The 23,606-nt window shown below is 39.4% G+C and overlaps 1 long non-coding RNA gene across 1 annotated transcript; it reads left to right on the top strand.

Moving 5' to 3' along the window:
- Nucleotides 1-16,420: 16,420 nt before the first annotated feature.
- LOC100487280 lies at nucleotides 16,421-22,319 on the top strand. Its single transcript, XR_004222344.1, has 4 exons — nucleotides 16,421-16,552; nucleotides 20,522-20,619; nucleotides 22,004-22,070; nucleotides 22,153-22,319. It is a non-coding gene; the product is annotated as an uncharacterized LOC100487280 (long non-coding RNA).
- The last annotated feature ends 1,287 nt before the right edge of the window (nucleotides 22,320-23,606 follow it).

Raw genomic sequence — 23,606 nt, forward strand, 5'->3', positions numbered from 1 at the left:
GCATTCATGCAATATCATACAAAGTGCTACATGACCTGCTTTTCATTTTTCTTTCTTGAATTACTCAAGCTTTGTAATTTCAAACAAATGTTAAAAAAATGAAAAAAAAAAAACACATAACCCACACAATTAACTAAAATAAGTGTTAACGGGTAAAAAAAAAAATTCCACTGCATTTTAGTTTCCACGCTGTTATTTTTGAGACATACCTGCAGCAGTACTGCGCTGATGCTTCTCAACATCTGACTTTTTTTGAAAAAATGAGTTACCCATATTATATCCCTTCTACAATATTTTTGTATTTGTTTTTTATTTGCCATTTTTTATTTGTCATATTACAGGGGTAAATCAAAATAGAAAGGATACTTGAAGAGACCCGGGCGTGTTTAGCTTTTAGTTTTAAAAACTGAAACATGAATACAGACGCACGTTTTTTTAATTTATTAATTTATTATTTACAGCGGCTTTCTCTAATCAGGACAAAAATACCCAGTTTGGAAAATAAATTAGTCAGCCCGCAATACTAAGCATATTATTTCTTAAGCACATGTAGATGCCATAGCACAGGCCAGCTGTAGGAACAACATGGAATATATGTTGGATTCATTAAAATAGTTTCCTCCATGACATTCTGATGATTTTGCCCAGTCTCCTAACACAGGTTGAAAACAATGTGTAAAAAAAAATAAAAAATGAAATAACATGTCAGAAGCCGCATATATGTATGAGTTAGAATGGTAGAAGGTATATTTTTCAGTGATTTAGGAATACAGCAGCAATTTGTATTTATTCATTTATTTTTGTTTGTAGCAGTTTCCTACCTGCTGCTTCCCCCACTCAGAGTATAGGGACCCCCCACTCAGACTATAGGGACCCTTGCTTGCTTACCTGGGCACCCAAACATTATTTATAAAATGTGTAGGTTGGCACTATATCAATAAAAGGATAATTACACTAAAATGGTGAGTTAGGGACACAGCACAAAGTTGAATTCATAATAAAATAAACACAAAAAATTAGTGGGAATGAAAGACTACAACTCCCAGAAGGCAGCACTCACAGGGAGCTCAGCAGAGTGGATTATCCACCTGTCACATGTTGTTATTATGATCCTTAATTAGGGTATGAGTCTGGTGGGGATTGAGAGAAAGTGGCTGCTGCCAGAGGTTAGAACTGAACTGAACAGCAGGAAGGACATTACAGTTTACTATGTGTCATACCGCGCTCGGGCCCCCTTTAATCAAGTCCAGGCCCCGTCTTCTTTGCGTCCATCGCTATGTGCCGCGGCTGCCTTCTACTTCTGCGCTTTTATAAGGTTGCGCCCGTGCGTGCTGACGTCACACGCACGGGGCGCAACCTTATAAAAGCGCAGAAGTAGAAGGGAGCCGTGGCACATAGCGAAGGACGCAAAGAAGACGGGGCCTGGACTTGATTAAAGGGGGCCCGAGCAGGGCCCCCTTTAAAGCTAAAAACGCCCGGGCCCGGGACGATTGTCCCCCCTGTGCCCCCCTGATGGCGGCCCTGTTTGTGTTGTAAAGCACATACCACAGCTTACTTGAGAAAACATTTAAGAAACACTGCTGTAGAATCTTCCTAATTATAGAAGGTTAGTCGTATTTTTATAATAGAAGTTTATTCTGCAATAAAAAGTTTTATTTACCATTTTTTTTGCTTCTTCAAAGAAATATGTTCTGATATTGGAAATAAAAAGGAAAACTATGACCCTAACTGATTACTGTCCTTTGTATGGAGTTATTGGATATTTTCAGCTTAAGTCTAGGCATGATGCCTCCCTTGGAAAGGGGTATGTAAACATAATTGCCATAAATGCTAATAGAATCACAGCTGCCTTGCCCTAACTGCTTATTATCGCTATAATCCTGCCATGTCAGTAATTAGTCATTATTAGGAAGCATCTTCCTAATACTGAGGGAAAGCCTTTATAGCAAATTGCTGTCGGTCAGAAAGCACCATCTATATATCGGGGTTACCCCTTGACGGTATGGCCTCAGTCAGTGGGCAGTACACTCATTTTAAGGGTCACTGCGGGGTGCACATATGTATCAGACCAACCTTAGTGAATTCTTGGATTTGCACTGCCTTTATGCAACCCCTGAGTTGGCAAATGCACACCTCATACTGTGTCATGACTCCTTTCTGCTCACTTTGCTCTTAACCTCCATCATTGCTAAATAAGTGAATATTTGTTTATTCATTTATATGATTTAACTTTCCTAACCAAAGTGTTTTTCCACTGGCTTTAGTGGTCATCTTAATCTTTTTTGTATCATTCTATCAAAATGTTTCATCATCTTAAATGAGCCTGCTTTTTTCAAATTTCATTTTGTACTTTTTAAATGAGCTTAACCACAAATATAGGAATAATCAAAATCTGGTGTTTAACTTGCCATTGTTACTGACCGGATCACCATGTATTATCACCTAACCTGGATGCCACCTCCTTGTTGGTTTCAGTGGTTTATGATGTTTACATTATATCTGGAAGAGCAGATGAAAAGAACTGTACGCCACAAGAAGCTGTAAGGTAGCAAGGAGATCTGGACAGTGGATGCTTTGTGAACTATCCTGTCAAGAATAGTGGAATATGAAGGTGTTATTTTCACCAGAAGAATAGGAAATCTAAGATGATTGATGAAAACATGCTACTTTACTCCTACCAAGTAGCTGGCAAAGAAACAATCCCTTCAGTGGATCCCAAGACTTGCTCTTTCTAGGATTTGCAGCATTCAAGAAGATATGGTCGAACTGGATCTGATGTGTATCACAGGATTCATTTAATTCATTTCAGTTCATTTGGAAATGTGACACTTTTGAGGTCCCTTAAGATTTATGCTGAGCATTTCAATATTTTGAAATGCCCAAATCATTTGGCCAGCAAGCAGCTCTGCTTTAAGAACATTAAGACGGGCATGTACTAAAGTGCTCAACAAAAGTTTGAACAAGTGATGTTAGAACCTTGTGGCACTAGTAATATCTTTTTATTCTTGCTGCCTCTGTTCCTTTGCATTAAGTATCGGTTCTAGAGATTGTTATTGGTTCTTCATTCTATTGCCATATTTCTCCTTTTGCCAACATCAGTTTACAGAGTGGCACTCAGTGGGCAAAACTGGACGGAATGGATATCAAAGAATGTTTTTTGGATCTAAGTTCTCTGCATGGTTACATAGACACCATATCCCTCTTAATGAAAGCAACAGTTTTAACTTAGGCCTGAAGTTGGCCTTTGAGAACATGCCTGTTTTTATTTTCACAGAAAACATTTCATCACTTTTCTTGTGGTCTCGTCAGTCCAGGATTAAATTTTTTTTTTTTAACCGCAATAATACTGGCGTTATGATCAGGAAACCTGTTGCAGAATAAGGGTTTATCCCACAGTGCAACACATATTAAAGGCTGTTTTTATCAATAGAAACTTGACTTTATGATTTTAGTGTCCGTCAAGAAGGATATTACTGAAGATATCTGGACTCCACTTGAGGAAGGTTTACTTGAGTAATTATATCTGTGACTATATGGCCTATGGACTCTTGAATACTGCTTCTGAAGATACTAGTGTTCTGTCTTCTAGGATTCCTACAATTTTCCAGTTTAAAACCAAAGACAATGGGCTCTTTATCCATTTCAAAGTTAATACAGTGAGGCGTAAAAATACAGGGAAGCTTTTCTTCACACACATACAGTTCTACTGGACCAGAATGCTCTGCTCATGTTCCTGTCACATGAACAACAGATTTTGCAGGAGAGAGATTTGTGCTGGGGATCTTTCTTTCACAGCCATTCATTAAAGGTTACATCAGCTGATCCGTTGTGTAAGTCAAAAGCAGGCCCATATGTGGTCTGTCTTGAAAGGCATTTATTCAGCTGAATTTTTTTTTTACCATATTAATCCTTATAAGAATACATTATTTATTAAAATATAACCTGTGTCTGTTATATGTTTTGTCACATATCGGTGCCTCCATAACAACTGTGCCTGATGAGTAACAAAGCTAGAAAGGCCATATAAAACTGGCCATACACTTAGAGATATATGCTCGCTGGGTAAGGTTGGAAAAATAGGGTTGTCGAATTGTTGGTCGGGGCCAATACTAGGATCTTATTTTGGGCCTGTGTTGGAGCGAAGTTTGTATCAACATGTCTATGTGGTCCTCTCCAAATAAGCCAATATTTGCTTGGGTCATCAAATTAGTAAAATCTTATTCTGACCATATTTCAGGCTTGTATAGATCCAATCTACATGCCAATGTGATCCTGATACAATGGGATTTTTAAACCTACCTGTCTGATCAGCTGCTCTCTTGAGCACTGCATCAAGGAGCCAAATGAGAAAATCATTCCTGCCCGATTTTCGACCAGATATTGATGGTTGAGTCTGCGGCAGATAAGCAGGTGAATCATTCTACAGGACTTATATCGACAGCTTATATCTTCCAGTGTATTAACTGCCGATTTGGCTCCTTTGGTCCAATTCAACAGCTTTTATTTGCCCATGTATGAGACACTGGCGGGCCAACCTGACTGATATCAGATATAAAAAGCAGTGACTTCACCAAAACGAGCATATCATTCTTTGTATGGCCAGCTTTAACTTAAGGGGCTAGATGCCAACTTATATTGGCCTATGTATGATCATCTTAAGTCAGTTCTGCCACTAGATTTATTGACTTAACCCTGTATGTGCTGGGTGCCATCAAGTAATCTGTTTCTTTTTCTGCTGCTTGCATTCTGGTCCTTAAATTGGTAAAGGAGCTGTACTGTCCTTGATTAACATGATCATGTTCAGTAAATGGTACCTGTACTGAACATATTTTTTCGTACTTCAATAACCCTGTTTAACGTATTTCTTACGCTAAACAGGGTTATTGAAGCTAAATGTTTGATCCTTGCAAGCTAGGTAGTTTACCAGTGTACAGATATTTCCTATTGCGCAATGGATTCCTGCTTGTCTGAGCAGTGGTTACCTAGTTTTAAACCTCGCAAGGACCAAACATGGACTATCATCAATTTCCCTGTCTAGCTTTTTTTTCTTGTATAAAACAGGCAAAAGCTCTATTCATTGATTTCATGTTAAGCAAGGAGTATACTGCCCCTTTAAGGTATTTGTTCTAATAAAGGCAAGCAATTACATACATAAAGGCAATTACTCATTGCTGTGCAAGAAGATGCCACCCTAGGTTGCAAAGTATATTTTATGGAGGCAGTGTAATGTAATAAACAAGCATAACAAAACAGACACCGAATTAAGAATATACATTTTTTATAAAATAGATTTAATTGTAGGTGTGTAAAAAAAATATTTGCACATAGATCATCTTTAACACAGCACATATTGGGGTTTTCTGACCAATTGGCCCATGGGCTGTATAGCCATGTACACTTTAATCTTTGTACCTTCTGGTTTTCTTTTTCTTCCAACTACTGCTGGCACTGATAGGCAAGATTTGCTGTTTAGGCAGACTGTCTGTTTTCAAAACTGCCGACTGAGGGTTCCATACATATAGCCATGATTGTAGAGTAAAGCTGGTCATACGTACATACATGATTTGTTTGGGTCTTTTTCCAGTAGGTGTATGCTAGCCCAGACATCTGACCAATATCTAAATACCATAGATAGCGGTTCGTCCATAGGCGGAGGATGACTTTTTTGTTTGGGGAGGCTAAAGATGGCCCATACACAGACTGACCTACAGCTAATGTGACACTTAGTGGATTCACTGCTGGTGTAAAAAAATAACCTCCCAACTGACTCCCAGGGATACTGTGCAAAAGTGCGGGTGGGGGGGATTTTTTTAACCCTAAAATGCTTAGGATGTAAAAGCATTCATACGTGCACTTCTGTTAGGGGTTCTCTATACATTTGTGTTAAATTAGGTTAAAGGGGTAGTTCACCTTTAAATTAACTTTTAATATGATGTAGACACTGATATTCTGAGACAATTTGCAATTAGTCCTCTTTTATTTTTAATGGTTTTTTGGTTATTTAGCTTTTTGTTCAGCAGCTCTTCATTTGGTATTTCAGCAGCTATCTGGTTGCTAGGGTCTTATATACCAGGTAGTGGTTTAAACAAGAGATGGGCATATGAATAGTTAAGGGGCCTGCATGGAAAAATAAAACTGTAGCTGCACAGAGCAATACTTTTTGGTCAGTGACCCTCATTTGAAAGCTGGAAAGAGGCAGAAGCAAAAGGCAAATTATTCAAAAACTATATAAAATTAACTAGGAAGACCAATTGCAAAGTTGCTAGGAATAGGCCATTCTATAACATACTACAAGTTAACTTAAAAGTTAACCTCCCCATTAGATGTGTTTAAGTTAGCTTTATAGAAAGTGAGGCAGCAGGTACTGACATCCCAGGCACATTATATACAGCGAGACACAGTCTTTATATACAAAACCAGCACATTATATGCCATGAGGAGCAGTGGGTACAGATGGCAGATATTCAGGCCCTGGCACTATAACACTGGCACTGATACACAGCATTGGCCCCACTGTAACTTACTATAAATGAAAAAAACAATGACAAAAGTAAAAAAAAAATAGAATGTGCAAAAAACCATAACAAATATATAAAAGCACAATGAGCTTTGTCAGGGGGAAAAATCAACTTACCCTCCATCTGTTAGGGTAGGGGATATTATAAATGTCAGATGACAAAAAACAATTTAATTCCAGCTAGTGGGTCAGCCTTTAGAACATATACATTATAGTACCTGTGGGATGAAAACTGCAGCAAAGTTCAAAGCTGGTTCATGGGTAAACTTACAGTCTGCAGATTCTTCTTTTTTAAGTCTTCATTTCTGCAGTTTGCAAAATTTCCCGATCCCTGTCTGCATCTGTGTCTTGATTGGTCAATTTTACTGTCTGTCAAGAAAGCTGTGCTCTGATTGGAGAATATACAAGAAGAAAGATCCAAACAGAGGACAGCTGATTAGAGCAGAACCCGGAGCTTGCAGGGAGAGGAGAAGATTTGCAGCACAGCGCAGAAACAGAGCCAGGTTTTTTATTTTATATTTTTATTTTTAGGGTGCCAGAGCAGGTTTGGGGAGGCTTAGCCTCCCCTAGCCTTATTGAAAATAAGGTAGATTTAAAATCATCGGACAGTGAAGTAAAGAGGAGCTTTGACAACTCTTTGCATCATGTTGTTTTGGTCATTCGGGCCATCCATCTAAATGAGAAGTGCGATAGGCGGCTGTACTGTATGTGTGTGAGTGTGGCCCTTCATACAGTATCAGGGCATTTAGCTTGATATCTTCCAGTGTACATCCACCTTCAATCTTACACTCTTTACTTTCAGCCATTCCATAGTGATTTGTGGCAGCTTCTGTATATAGTCTCATTTCCACTTTGAAGTCACACGTTTAATCAAGAAAAGCTCAAATAAGCGATTCAGATCTGGTTTTGTCAGCTGAAACCTGTTTGCATTGGTATTCTTGCTCTGTATAGGATTGTGTTCTTAGGTCCCTTTAGTGAACATCTTCAGATGAACAGAGAAAAATACTTACTGGTAATGGTTCTCATCATGGCAGTCTCTTTCTGATGCCTCGTTACCTTAGTTACGTTGTTTTTGTCAATCTATAATCTATTTGGATATTGCTTGGTTTCTTTTGTCTTAAGCTGGCCATACACACACCAATAATTTCGTACGATATTCGGTGCGTGTATGGAAACTAGGCAAGCCGACCGATATTGCAGAAGGCTGCTGATATCGGTCGACTCGCCAATCAGGTGGGTTAAAAGATTTTGATCGGGCGCCTGAGCAAAATCCTGCCTTCAGGGCTGAATCCGGCAGAAGGAGGTAGAAATCCTATTGTTTCTACCTCCATATCTGACCATTCAGCCCTGAATGTCAGTGGAGGGTTGGAACGATGGTTGCATGAAAGATCGAAAATCGCCACGTGTTTGGCCAGCTTTACAGCTGTGGAATATATTGGTGCTTTACAAACTCGATAATATTAATACTTGTTTGTATCTGATTGAGAGAAGGGGGTCAGTAATATTTGTGGTGTCCTTGGGAATGGGAGCTGTAGTCCGTTCTATAGATTATATTATGTAAAGGTAAGAAAAATGGGGACATTTTATCACCATTTTTAACTTTTAGAGAAAAATTTAGTTCAGGCGCAACAGCAAATCTCATTTCTTGGGCTGCGATTTTTAGATGTTTATCAGTTTTTCTTGCCTCTTCTTGGCAAGACATCAATTAATATTATATTTCTGTACCATTTCTAAAATTGGGCTACCCTTCACTATCCCTCTCAGCAGTTTCTTTATGTGGGAGTCGGATATTGATTGACAGGTCAAATACCTCACTGGCTAGTGTTCCCTTTTCATAGACAATGTATAAAAGCTAATTGTCATTAGTTGCATGTTGTGAGACAGATTGCTTAGGGGGGCAGTGAAAGTTTATTGCCATGACATGAAATTTCAGATTTCATTTTTATAGCATTTCCCATTATAATGCTTATTGCAGAATGCTGCTGTCTGCCAAAAACAAATGATGTAGTGATGCACTTAAGCCATGTTTTAGTTTGGCATTTGGGCGAATCCTTGCACTTTTTGCAGGTTTGCAGTTTAGCTGAAATGAATCCAAACCTTTGTGTGCCTTTAAATCTCTGGACGGCCAGAACATGGCAATTTTTTGATCAGCATGAAAAAAGTTCTTTAGGGATGCAAAATAAGGGCTGTGATTGGCTTTTTGTAGCCCAATGTGGACTGGCAGCCTACAGAAGGCTCGGTTTCACATTAAACATGGTCTTTGTGGCTCCAAAACTTGCATCCAAGTCATAAATGTAAAATGGGCACCTACTTTGGGGCCACTGGGAGCAACAATAAAGGGGTGGTGAGTAACATATTGCTCCTGAGCCACTGGTTGGGGGTCACTGCTTTAGAAAATGAGCTGTTTGAGCAGGTACAGCTATTGTATAACGGCCTTTAGCCGCAGCGAGCAAATCCAGTTACATGAAGCTGCCGTGCACTCTGTGCTCCATTTTGCTTTACTCTGGAATTAGATATCTGCTGTAAAGCCTTCAGAAGGAAGTTGCCTTGAGAGGAAACTTCCGCAATTTCGGGAATATGCCATCCCACCGGCGATTTACATTCAAGCCGGTGGGATGGCATATCGGGGAGATTAGTCGCCCTTGACAAAGGAGATTTGTCGCGGGCGACTAATCTCCCTATCTGCCACAGCCCTTTGCAGCGAGCAAATCCAGTTACATGAAGCTGCCGTGCACTCTGTGCCCCATTTTGCTTTATTCCATTAGATATCTGCTGTAAAACCTTCAGAAGGAAATGAAGATGTAAAGAAAAGAGAAGCCTTACCCTATTTACCACAGAGCAAAGTGGTTTTTAATGAAGACATGGCATTAAGGAAAACAAATGTAATGTTTTAACATTTTTGAACCATTATGTTAAAATATAATTTGAACTTTTGCCATATTATACCCATGCTTTAAAAAAAATATTAATAGAATAATTGAGTAACAGAATAGAATTTTCATTGGTTTTTACAATTACAGGTATAGGACCCGTTATCCAAAATGCTCTGGACCAAGGGTATTCCGGATAAGGGTTCTTTCGGTAATTTGGATCTCCATACCTTAAGTCTACTGAAAAATCAATAAAACATTAATTAAACCCAATAGGATTGTTTTGCCTCCAATAAGGGTTAATTATATCTTAGTTGGGATCAAGTACAGATACTGTTTTATTATTACAGAGAAAAGGGAATCATTTAACCATTAAATAAACCCAATAGGGCTGTTCTGCCCCCAATAAGGGGTAATTATATCTTAGTTGGGATCAAGTACAGGTACTGTTTTATTATTACAGAGAAAAGGGAATCATTTAACCATTAAATAAACCCAATAGGGCTGTTCTGCCCCCAATAAGGGGTAATTATATCTTAGTTGGGATCAAGTACAGGTACTGTTTTATTATTACAGAGAAAAGGGAATCATTTAACCATTAAATAAACCCAATAGTGCTGTTTTGCCCCAATAAGGGGTAATTATATCTTAGTTGGGATCAAGTACAGGTACTGTTTTATTATTACAGAGAAAAAGGAAATCAGTTTTAAAATTCTGAATTATTTAATTAAAATGGAGTCTATGGGAGACGGGCTTTCAATAATTTGGAGCCTTCTGGATAATGGGTTTCCGGATAAGGGATCCCATACCTGTATTATTATTATTCTAACGGTTCTGTTAAACAGGAAACATGCAAGGCATTGTGGGAATCTCCAGCGGAGGGGAGCTGAGTGCTGCTGTGTTGTTTCAGTGGTACATGTAGTTAGGACAGGCAGTGGGGGAATATCAAGGGAAAGACAGTTACAAGTATATTCATTTAAGTAAAATAATCAAACTTTTTAATAATGCATATGGAAAGTTACTAAAAATTATTTTTTTTGTTGGTTTTGGGTTGGATCTTCTTTTTAAATTTGGGTAGTGAGTCTACTGTCTTTGTACTTCCAAAGCATTTAGAGATTTTATTATGAACAAACCCTCAAACATTGTTTTCCTCTTGGCCAGTTTCCTGCGTTGATTTTATAAATATGCCACAAATACTTTTGTAAAGAGAAATACATGTTGATTATCCAGCTCTCTTTAAAAGCATACTTTGCTAATAACAGATGAGCATACAAGGGTGGGTTTCAACTTTGTCATCCTGGAATGTAACATTAACCCCCATTGGTTCATGAAACTTGCCAGCTGCTCTTGCCAGTCTTTCAGAAGATAAATTCAGGCTTTCCCTAGAGGTCAGTGGACCAGCAAGCTTTGGCATCCCATAATTTACCTGCTTTTGAAGCTGCCCAAAAGCATAAGGATCAACTCATGAAGTTGACCATCAAGCCCAGACTTCAATAACGTACGGAGAAACCATTTGTTTTTGGATTTAGATTGCAGCTTTAAATTTGCATTGGGAATAGGGAGATAAGGCGTCAGTGACGTTCCTCCTTCATTAATTTGTCTCCTACAAAATAGAAGACAATTTTTGGATTATTAACAAACATTTCGGAGATATTTTGACCTTTGTTCTTAGTGAAGATACGGTGTATTGCTTTATTATTGATTCAAAATGATAGTGGGGCATTGTGGAGAGAGAGTGGATGTATCTATTCTGAGCATTACAATGAAGATGAGTTCTCTGCACTGGTCAGCTCCTCAGTATTTAGCATCTGCCTTTAAAGGAGCCTCCTTGGCCTTGTCGGAATGGCCATCTTTTGTCCAGCTGTTTTGCTGTGGTGCAGCCTACTCCATTGGCAGTGCTAAGTACAATCCTCTGTATGTTTCAGTAACTGTAGCCTGTATTGATATGGTTCTGGCATTTCATGTGTTTATGTTCATTTTGAAATTCCTAACCAGTGAGCTGCAATCATTAGGTGTCCAGTTTTTGGAATGGCAGGCTAATTTCTGTGTATCTTCCATTTTTTTACATTCCTGATTGGTTGTTTTATATAAACACCTATATGTCACTACTTTCATGAAGGTCTTAATGCAAAATCGGGTGCAAGCACCCCCCTCGTGTATATATCATGCTACTGAATCCTCCAGTTTGAGGGCTGATTGGGATTTTCTGGGGAACACAATTTTAGTTGTTAGATCTTTTTTTGACCCGGTGCCCTCTCTTTGACTACTTCCCTACCTGGTAGATATTTGGCGATATTAGTGCAAAACTTCCTTCCCAATTTTTGCCTCTTTTGAAAGTGTTAAGTTGGGTACATCCCTAAGATCCCAACCATTTAATAAGCTGTTTGATCTCTGTGCAGTATCCATAAGAACCCATCTCTCTTAATGAACCTCCATATTCCATTTGATAAATCTCAAAACTTTGAGTCTGGAAATGTCAAAGTCGGATATATTTGAGCATTTCTTTTAATGTGATTTTTGTCAAATCACATAAACACATTATCCAATATTGGTACTGCTTTTGGTGATCTGCTTTTCTGCTGCTCCATCAAACCACAAAGTGAAGTATATTTAGTAACCAATCTAATTATAACTGTATTTTGGAATGAAAATGATCCATTTAATCCCTGGTCTAATCACTGGGACTGTAAATTGATGGTGCCGACTCTACAGTCCAAATTAAAGATCAGAATCCACGGAGAGAGTTACTCGCGATAGATCTCTGCTCTGAAAAGGGTTTCCATTGGCAGCAATAGAAGTCGTTGGTGGAAAGCCCTACACATCGCTTCAGTTTCCAAAGTTGCGCAAAGTTGCCTGCAGGAGGGTGAGCAACTTGCTCTGTGGGTTCTTGCCCTTAAATTAACTTTTTGTATGTTATAAAATGCCCTATTCCCAAATCTTTCAGTGTGGGTTCGGCGGGTTCGGTCCAACCCAGAAAAGTGGGTTCGGTGCATCCCTAGTTAAAATGCTACTGCTGGAAAGCAGCGTAACAAAAAACTAAATAACAAAAAAAAAAATAAAACACAAAGACCAATTGCAAATTCTTAGAATATTCAATGTCTACATCATTTTAAAAGTTAATCTAAAGTTGAACTACAATTTTTAAAGTGCGTATTTTATGCAATCATGGGGATTTTAATCAGCCAACCATTAGGTTATACATTATCGCCTTTTGTTTCTACCTCCATATCTGATAATTCAGCCCTGAATGTCAGTGGAGGGAACAAACGAAATTGGTACGTGTACGTGGTTTGTGTACTATAGATGAATGATTTGTGTGATTAGAGACCTGATGGTAAAATAACAATACAATCCAGAAACATTTACTCCCCTCAGGGAGAACAGCGGCAGTAATGTTAGTATATTAGTATACAGGGACACTGGTACGTATTACAACTATATCAAACCTTATAAAAATGGCTGCATAAATTCTACTTATAGGAAGATCTATAAATCTATGTAAGAAAATGGTCTGCGTGTAACTTAATCAGGGCAACTAATATAGCAAGGAACTGTACTAAAGGGTTGTGTACCAAAGAAATGCATTGTTTTCTGCCATTTATTACATTTTCAGAAGCACACCAACTACTGTGAGTACAATGTCTTAGTCAGATACCATTCAAATTGTCTATTGTGGTAAATATAAAAAGCTATTGATGTGTTTAAAACATTAGTTTTGGGATTATTGTGTCCTTAATATAATAAACTTGAACATTAAATGGACTCCATGTTTATTGCTTATGCCTGTTTTTAATCAAGTGTATTGGTTCCATGTAGATATAAATATATTATACATTTTAAAAGCAATAGCTGCAGATTTTTTTCCAGTTGTCTTTTATTATTAAAGTTACCCTTTACAGTTCAGCTTCAGTATGTTATAGATCACTGTATTCTAAGCAGTTTTGAAGCTGGTCTTCATTTCTTATTTATCTGCCTTTCTCTTTGACCTTTCATTAACAACACATTTAAAACGCTATCTATGGAGAGTGATCCCAGAAAACAAGACTTTAATAAATTAGATTTCTGGTAATTTTTTTTTCCATTTTTGTTTTGTTTTATTTAGGCCCTGTCTAATTATTTTTCCCTTATAAAAGAACTAAACCCTAAAAATGAATATGGCTAGAAATGCTATCTTTTATTTATTTTGAACTTCACTTTCAGCATATCTATAGTAGCAATGATCCGGGCCTTTATAGTTGTCACAGGAGCTCCCCGTCTTTGATTTTTTAAGGAGAGTCACTGGCACTGCACATGCTCAGTGGGTTCTGGCCAGTTATTGCGAAGCTAAGCTTAGGGGTCATTGCAAATTATCAAGCAGAAAATGAGGTTGGCCTGTAATAAAAGATGAAGCTACAGGGCTGATTATTCAGTTCTGATGCAGACTGCAGTGGTTTGAGCTGCCATGTAATGTGACCCTAAGTGAAATACTTATCAGCCTTATATGGTGCCATTTATATTATATAAATATAAATGGTGAGTGGGCCCCTAAGCGCAGTTAAGTGCCAGCAGCCCAGAGCATGTGCAGTGAATTAGCAGAAAGAAGATGGGGGGCTACTGGGGGCCATTTTAGGGGGCACTGATCTTCCCTGCTAAAAAGTTGTGGGGGCCTTGGACTGGAACAGAAGCCCCAAACAGAATGTGCAGCATTTCTGCCCTATTTCTTAGTTAAGGTTTAGTTCTCCTTTAGGGCCAATGGCACATTGTTTGATCTGTACCCTTCCTCTCCCTGAATGCCCAGGATTAGCCCATCATTGCACACACAGCGCAGATGTCTGCATGGAAACATTAAACTATGAATTTTCATGACAAAATGTGCTGTAGGGCTGATCCTGTGCATGTTGGCACACACGCATTCAGGGAGACCAAGGCAAGGGACCACCTTTCCCCCCCACTGGTCACCAGTGCGTCATTAGCCAAAAACCACTCACAATGTAATCTGTTGTTTCAAAGGCAAATTTTAGAAATGGTCAACAACATTTTTTTAAAAGTCCCCTGAGAAAAAAACTAGACCAACCGCGGCCCATGTACATAATAGCAAAAGCGGAAGCTGGACCTTTAACTGTTTCCATTTCCCTTCTATATCCGTGGCAATATTACTGGTGCTCCCAGTTTGCAGTGCTGCACGGCTTGCTCTGGGACTGCCTTTCTGAGCTCCCTGTAAAAATGCACAGAATTGTTCAAGAGCTTGGTCATGTATTTGTCAATATTTTGCAGTCATATCTTGCATGGAGAATCTTTCAGAAGTATTTTTATCTGAAATCAATTAAAATAGTATAATATGTCCCCATTCCCCTATTCCTACTCACTATTGCATATCTCTACCCATTATTAGAGTAATGGGAACAGGGATCCTTATTGTTTGGAACCCCTACAGTCATTTGTATGGTTCTTCTGGCCCTGTAAAGCAATGTTTCTCTCCTCTCTAATTACAATCTGTCTCTCTGACAAGTAATGTAAAGGCAGTGCTGCTCAGAACCATCACGAAACATGAGACTGGCTATAGGGGGGGTGTTAAATTCACCTTTAAAGGGGTTGTTCAATATTGAGTTAAGTTTTAGGATGATGTAGAGAGTAATATTCTGAGACAGTTTGCGATTGGTCTTCATTTTTTATTTTAGTTTTTTTTATTATTTCGCTTTTTGTTCAGAATCTCTCTAGTGTGAAATTTCAGTAGCTATCGGGTTGCTAGGGTTCCAGTTGCTTTGCCAACCAGATAGTGGTTGAGAGAGAGAGGACTATGAATAGAAGAGGAACGGAATAGTAAGATAAGTAATGAAAAGATCAATCACAGATCAAGTTTGTTTTGTCTTCTGGGGTCAGTGACCTCCATTTCATAGCTGGAAAGAATCGGAAGAAGACGGCAAATAATTCATAAACAATGAAAAATAAATAATGAAGTCAAATTAAAAATTGTTTAGAACTGAACATTCTATGACTTATAAAAAGTTAATTTAAAGGTGAGCCCCCCTTTAAAGGAACAGTTCAGTGTGAAAATGAAACTGGATAAAATAGACTGTCCAAAATGAAAAAAAAAACAAAAACATTTCTAATTCCTACAGATGTCTAACATAATGACCAGAACACTAACTAAGAGGTTAGAGAGCTGAAAGCAGGAAGTAGTCAGTGACTTTAGGGGGGACCACATGGGACATTATTGTTCAGTTAGTTTGTGAGCCCGCAGGTCAAATGCAAACTAACAGCAGTTTTGTCCCATATGCCCCCCCGCAAGTCACTGATTGGTCACTAAATATCGGCTTAGAGGGTTGTAAAGGAGGAAGTAGTGTTCTGGCTATTATGTTAGACATCTGCCTGCTCCAGTCCTTATAGATTACATTTTAGCCTAACTATGTATATTAGAAATAGGTGGTGAGAGGCAGCTAAAGGCATTTAGATGGCAACTATTATTCCTTTGTGTGTTGGTCAAACAGCACATTTAGCATCAGGCTAAGGCTTTCAGCACCATTTTTGATAACCAAGGATTTGGAGCAGGGGTGGCCAGACTCGGTCGCGATCGACCGGACTGACACGGAATGCGGAAGTGTGGCGTGAATGCGTACGTAGGCGATGCAGCGTATGTAAGCATTCACGCAGAAATCCACTGGGGATCGACTGGTGGACCGCGATCGACGTATTGGCCACCCCTTATTTGGAGCAATCATATAATACTCCGTTATATTATCCCTACTGCAGATCCTGATGCACAAAAACTGCAGAATTAACTAGGATGCACCGAATCTACAACTGATTTAGCCCAATGCGGAAACGAATCAGAACTCTTATTTGTATAGTTACATTTGAGTAGAGTTAAACTGCTGCGCAGAATCCTTTGGGAACAGATATATACCGGTTTAATTTGTCTGGCGTATAAAGGCACCTCAATGTAATGGTTCAGATTTGGTTTGGACGAACAGCTGCGTCCGAATCCTGCAAAAAGTTCTCGAATTCAGCTCAATCCTGAAATTTGTATTTGATTTGGTGGAACCCTGGGGAAAAATAACATTTTATTAAAAGCATGTTTAAGTTGGCCTTGTATGAAAAACCTTGAGTTGATGAAGGGCATCCTTAACCAATTTTCTGTTCAATTTCACTACAGGTAAAAGCTAAAAATGATGACAAAGTTGAAAAGGTGAGTGTCCAGAGAACCTACTGCCTCGTACATGTATTTATACAATAATACGGTCCATCCAGTAAAACTGCCCATAAACAGGTGTGTGAGGTACGGCCTTCCCCCTGCATGGCCAGATGGGCTACTGTTTGTCTGATATCTTCAGCTGCTCCACTGTAATAAACAGTGTATATACATGCACATAATATGTCTGGGGAGCTCATACATGTGAAGAAAGGATTCACCATGAAATGCTACAGGTATGGGACCTGTTATCCAGAATGCTCGGGCCTGGGGTTTTCCAGATAAGGGATCTTTCCGTAATTTAGATCTCCATACCTTAATCTGCTAAAAAATAATTTAACCATTAAATAAACCCAAAAGGATTGTTTTGCCTCCAATAAGGATTAATTATATCTTAGTTGGGATCAAGTACAGGTACTGTTTTATTATTACAGAGAAAAGGGAATGATTTAACCATTAAATAAACCCAATAGGGCTGTTCTGCCCCCAATAAGGAGTAATTATATCTTAGTTGGGATCAAGTACAGGTACTGTTTTATTATTACAGAGAAAAGGGAATGATTTAACCATTAAATAAACCCAATAGGGCTGTTCTGCCCCCAATAAGGGGTAATTATATCTTAGTTGGGATCAAGTACAGATACTGTTTTATTATTACAGAGAAAAGGGAATCATTTAACCATTAAATAAACCCAATAGGGCTGTTCTGCCCCCAATAAGGGGTAATTATATCTTAGTTGGGATCAAGTACAGATACTGTTTTATTATTACAGAGAAAAGGGAATCATTTAACCATTAAATAAACCCAATAGGGCTGTTCTGCCCCCAATAAGGGGTAATTATATCTTAGTTGGGATCAAGTACAGGTACTGTTTTATTATTACAGAGAAAAGGGAATCATTTAACCATTAAATAAACCCAATAGGGCTGTTCTGCCCCCAATAAGGGGTAATTATATCTTAGTTGGGATCAAGTACAAGTACTGTTTTATTATTACAGAATAAAAATAATTATTTTTAAAAAAGTGAATTATTTCCTTAAAATAGAGTCTGTGGGAGATGGCCTTTCTGTAATTTGGAACTTTCTGGATAACAGGTTTCCGGATAAGGGTCCATACCTGTATCTCTATTGAGAGAAATTTGTTCTTTAAGTATATTTAAAAAAAAAAAAAAAAGACATATTAAATCCATAGAAAAGGAAACATACGTAGCATCTAGGGAACATATGGTTCCCATTAATATGTTTGTTCTGCAGCTTTCCAGTTTGGAATGTAAGGGTCTCATTTAAAGGGGCAGTATACACCTATGTACAACTATTTTCTTCATAAGCAAAAGGAATAGTGCTAAAAATTCATTCTAAATTCATTCGTTCTAATTTACTTTAATTAAAATTTTTTAATTCATTCATTCATTCATTCTAATTTAATTAAAATTTTTTTAGTAAAATGTATTTTGCTTTCACTCTTCCTAACTTAATATTAATTAGTTCAGTTAGTTTAACTCAGATACCGAACCTGGTCTCTTAACCCTTAGTTGTGACTGTTTTGTCTTACAACTAAACATTAGTCCATTATGCAGAGGGATTATCTTCCTTGCAAGGACAAGGCATGGAGTAGCTCCTTTTTTATTGTCTAGAAATAACAATGCATAGGCTTTACACAATTAATACAATAGGTAAAAAGTATGTTCAGCACAAGGCCTTTTCATTGCCCTTATTTCAAAAAAGGAGTAAGCTGCCCATGTAAGAATTCCCTCTGACTATCAATGTTTATTTTAGTGATTCCCCGACTATCCGCTTGTGATCAATGTGGTGTTAAATTGTGAATAGCATCTTGTTGCTCATCAGAGCCCAAGTTGTTACTCTTAACAAATATATGGGCAAAGGTATGTGGGCACATCTTCCCACCATCTCATTCTGAAACCAATAGGTCTTAATATCAAGTTGGTCCTTGCTTTGCTGCTCTGTTGCTCCCCTGTTCTTATTAAAAGGAAGGCTTTTCAATAGATGCTCCATCACTGTTGGTAGGGTTTGCTTCTATCCATACTTAAGAGGCTGGGTGCTGATGTTGGGATCAGGCCTGAATAGGGATTCCAGTTAAGTTCAGAGGTGTTCAGTGGGTTGAGTTCAGGGCTCTGTGTCAAGTTCTTTCACTCCTGTCTTAGCAAACCCCTCTGTACGGGCCTGACTCTGTGCCTGGGGGCATTATAGTGCTAAAATAGAAATAGGACCTTCCCCAAACTGTTGCTACAAAGTAGGAAGCACAAAGGAATGTCATCTGTTCCTTTAACAACTCCATGCTTCCTACATTGGTCCCATTTCAGCAGGAAGATAACCCATCGTGTAAAACAAGACTCATACAGAATGGGTTTGCTGAGATGGGAGTGGAAGAATTTTTATGTTCTATACCATATATGTCAAACACAAGGCCCGGGGGCCAAATCCGGCCCCCCTGGCTGTTTTATGTGGCCCTTGGTGACTGTGTCTGACCATCCAGCCTGATCATTTTCCTCACATAGTAACTAAGACTAAGGGGTATATTTATCATGCTGTGTAAAAAGTGGAGTGAAGCATTACCAGTAATGTTGCCCAGGGCATCCAATCAGTAATCAGATTTCAATAGTAGCAAAGCATCTATTGGCTGCTATGAGCAACATCACCAGTAATGTCTTACTCCACTTTTTACACATTGTGATAAATATACCCCTTAGTATCTTACTATATATAAGTATATTTATAAAAAATTTGGCCCGCAACTTAGCCTGTGTTTTAGATTTCGGCCCCCTTATGTGATTGAGTTTGATACCCCTGTATCTATACAGAAATCCCAAATTGGCTCAGATGTGAGCCAGACCTGATCCCTAACATTAGTGCCAATTTTCTTAGGTATGAATGGAGGCAAATCCTATTTTACAATGGAAAGTCTTCCCAGAAGAGTAGAGGCTGTTTAAGCAACAAAGAGAGGTCCAACTGTGTAGTAATACAGAGCAGAAAGCAGATTCATTCTAAGTTTTTCATTATATCAATTTCTTTTCAGAACCTGTTCTACTCATCTTCCAATTGGTCATTAAGACATTATCTAGGCTGCTAAGGTCCAAGGTGCCCTGACTTTAAATTCCAAAGCGAGAGCTGCAGAAAAATATACATTTACAGAAATGCCTGCATTAACAAAGATACTGTATTTTCAGGTTACGTTATTGTCAGTGGGAAAAGAATATTTGCAGACAAAGTGCAGCTGGCAGGGAAGGGTTAATTCTAAGGGCAAGCAGTTTCAACAATAAAAACAAAAAATCCCAAATATAGCTTTACTTAGCTCAGTTTGAGCTGTTGCAAAATATTCCATTATGTGTATATGGTTTATAGGCATTGGTGTCTAATAATATCCCTATTTTATGGGGGGATTATTCACTAACATATTTTAAATTTAGGTTTGCTACCCATAATATTAGGGTACTTGCAAGCTACAATTCTATTATACCAAAGCCTTACTATATGGTGTGGGCTAATCTCTGTTTCCTACTGGTTATCTAGCATCCAGCAACATTTATTCTAATGACTAGAGCTCCAGTGCTGTTAGCTTGAGGGACCTTCCCCGTGTGTGCATTGGACCAGAGGCAAACTATCATTGGAAAAAGAAATCACCTATGTGCTTCAAAGTAAAACTGAGCATTTAGAGATTAGCATGGCACTGTATGTGTAGCCCATTGGCACCCTAATATCTGCATACTAGGCAACCAGCTGCTTGAAATGGGATTGTCTGGCTGCCTCTCTACCCCCAATGTGTCTGTGCCAGGGGAGTGACCCCGTTTGAATCTGTAACTATATATGCTGTGTATCCCAAGTGAGCACGTGCTGCCCCAAATGATGTACGTTTTGCTGCAATTTCATAATCACCAGCTCAAACCAGAGATTCCAAATACCCACTACTTCTATAACACACAAAGTTTTCTCCTCCAATTCTGTCCACAGCTGTTCCAGAGGTGCCTCATGAAAGTCTTGCACATAGATCTGTGGAAATGCTATGTGTCCTATGTGCGGGAAACCAAAGGGAAACTGCCAAGTTACAAGTAAGTAATAGGCTGCAAAAATACTACTTTCCTCCTGCCATGGGCTATATTTGCAACACCGACACCAAACAAATACAAGTCTTAGTTTTGTTTGGTTAGTTTAGCTTTGCTTCTGTACTGTAGCCCTCATTCTTGTTTTAGTACCGTCATAGTACTGTGCTTATCTGGTGTCTAAGTCTTTTCGCTATGGGGACCCTGGAGATACCACCAAGTCCAGGGAAGATTTCAGCCGTCTGTGGCAGCCGGGTAACATACTGAATCAACTGGAATTCAATGGCAATGAGCCACCTGAAAATGTAAATGTGCCCCTTTTTGGTTATCAGAAAATCACCATATTCCACCATAATCGGTTACTAATTTGTCATTCCGGCCAAGCACCGTGCGTGGCTTCTGTAAATTGCAACTATAGCCTGTCTGTAAATAGGGTTTACATTATTCTGTTTCTCTGTAAATGTTTAGTAAAATATTGACACCTGTTATTCTGCAGAGGGAATGAGATATGTATCTTTATATTGCAAAGCAACCAGCTAAATCTCATACACAGGCTCCAATGAAACAGTGGCCTCTGGTGGAAAAAGTCATCTGCCCTCCATTTTAGAGACCTGAAACTCCCTTCACTAATACAGGGCTGACTGCGTTAGACAGTGCTGTATTAGTAATGCGTGGGGCGCATAGGCATTCCCCCTTCTGTCTTGTACATTTTGCCTCATTCAGAAGCATAAGGTACAGAGCAGCAGGAGGTGTGACCTGCGTTGGAGCTAGTGGCGCCTTCTGGCCCTGCGCTCGTCACTGAGCTCTGGATTTTTCATCTGGCACTCAATGCAGAGTGTGACGCGAAGGGGGACACCTGGCACTACTTTGTGCTCTTGCATTTGTGCCCCCAGGGGTCATGAATGACTTTTTCAGAACCTTTTTGTGTTCAGAACACCCTACATGTGTCGCACCGTGACTTGATGCATGTCACTTCCAACTGACATAAGGGTGGAGCTCTGCAAATGCCTTGCTCCCCTAATTATGGCAAGAACATTCACTGGTGACATTTTTTGGGCAAAAGGTAGAGGATGACCTGCATAGTTTCCATCTGATGCCAGTGGGTGATGTTAGTGCTTCAAAACAGCCAACATGGCTCTTTTTTTACTTGGGGACAGTGAGCACAGTTGGTTTCCTCACTGGCACAGAAACAGTTAAAAAAAACTCAAATACAAACTTTGCCCTACTTCATCTGTCCATCATTTGCCAGGACTGTATTAATGTCAACCTCTTTTTCACCCAGGATAGCCAGCCATTAAAGAGAGGGAGAGGTTCCGTATTGTGCCTCAGAGGCTATGAATCTTGCCCCTTTGTATACCAATGCTAATAATTGTTATTATGCTTTTTCTTCTAGGGAGAAAATGGCACAGGCGTATGACTTTGCGCTTGATAAAATTGGCATGGAAATCATGTCCTATCAGGTAACTCCTTGTTCTTTCCTCAAGTCATTGCCTTATGGCTAGGGCTGTGCCTAGGCTAACGTTGCCGTTCTTCTCTCTGCAGATATGGGTCGACTACATTAATGCAATGATGTAACGTTAAAGCTGAAATCAAACCCAATGTCGGGTCGTACAGCTGTGTGTGTGGCCAGCTTCACATGGGTCAGTTCAACTCTATCAGTCTGCGCTTCTCTTGATGGCTCCAGTTTTAAGGTTTTACATTTCTTCCTATCACAGGACATGAACAACGCTAAACTGTTCAGCGATGAAGCTGCCAATATCTATGAGCGGGCAATCAGTACACTTCTAAAGAAAAACATGTTGCTGTATTTTGCCTACGCACATAGGCGGATTTTCCATAAGGCTAGGGTAGGCTAAGCCTCCCCAAACCTGCTTGGCACATTAAAAAAAAAAACCACCTTACTCCGTTTCTGCACTGTCCTGGAAATGAGTTCCTCAAGCCCGTTTTGCTGTGCTCCGATTGGATCTTTCTTTTTCTGGATTCTCCAATCAGAGCACAGCTTCCTTGACAGACAGTAAAATTGACCAATCAGAGCACAGATGCACACAGGGATCGGGAAACAGTGCAGAAATGAAGACTGAAAAGAAGAATCTGCAGCTGTAACTTTACCTAAGAACCAACTCTTAACTTTTGCTGCTTTTTTCTCAACTTTTTCATCCCCCTCCCACAGGTACTATACCCAGGCACTATACCCAGGCACTATACCCAGGCACTATACCCAGGCACTATACACAGGCACTATACACAGGCACTATACACAGGCACTATACCCAGGCACTATACACAGGCACTATACACAGGCACTATACACAGGCACTATACCCAGGCACTATACACAGGCACTATACACAGGCACTATACCCAGGCACTATACACAGGCACTATACACAGGCACTATACACAGGCACTATACCCAGGCACTATACACAGGCACTATACACAGGCACTATACCCAGGCGCTATACCCAGGCGCTATACCCAGGCGCTATACCCAGGCACTATACCCAGGCACTATACCCAGGTACTATACCCAGGCACTATACCCAGGCACTATACACAGGCACTATACACAGGCACTATACACAGGCACTATACCCAGGCACTATACCCAGGTACTATACACAGGCGCTATACACAGGCACTATACCCAGGCACTATACACAGGCACTATACACAGGCACTATACCCAGGCACTATACCCAGGTACTATACACAGGCACTATACCCAGGCACTATACACAGGTACTATACACAGGCACTATACCCAGGCACTATACCCAGGCACTATACCCAGGCACTATACCCAGGCACTATACACAGGTACTATACACAGGTACTATACCCAGGCAGTATACCCAGGCACTATACACAGGCACTATACCCAGGCACTATACACAGGTACTATACACAGGTACTATACCCAGGCACTATACACAGGCACTATACACAGGCACTATACCCAGGCACTATACACAGGCACTATACCTAGGCACTAT

This window comes from Xenopus tropicalis, chromosome 4, assembly GCF_000004195.4.
Source record: "Xenopus tropicalis strain Nigerian chromosome 4, UCB_Xtro_10.0, whole genome shotgun sequence".
Lineage (NCBI taxonomy): Eukaryota > Metazoa > Chordata > Amphibia > Anura > Pipidae > Xenopus > Xenopus tropicalis.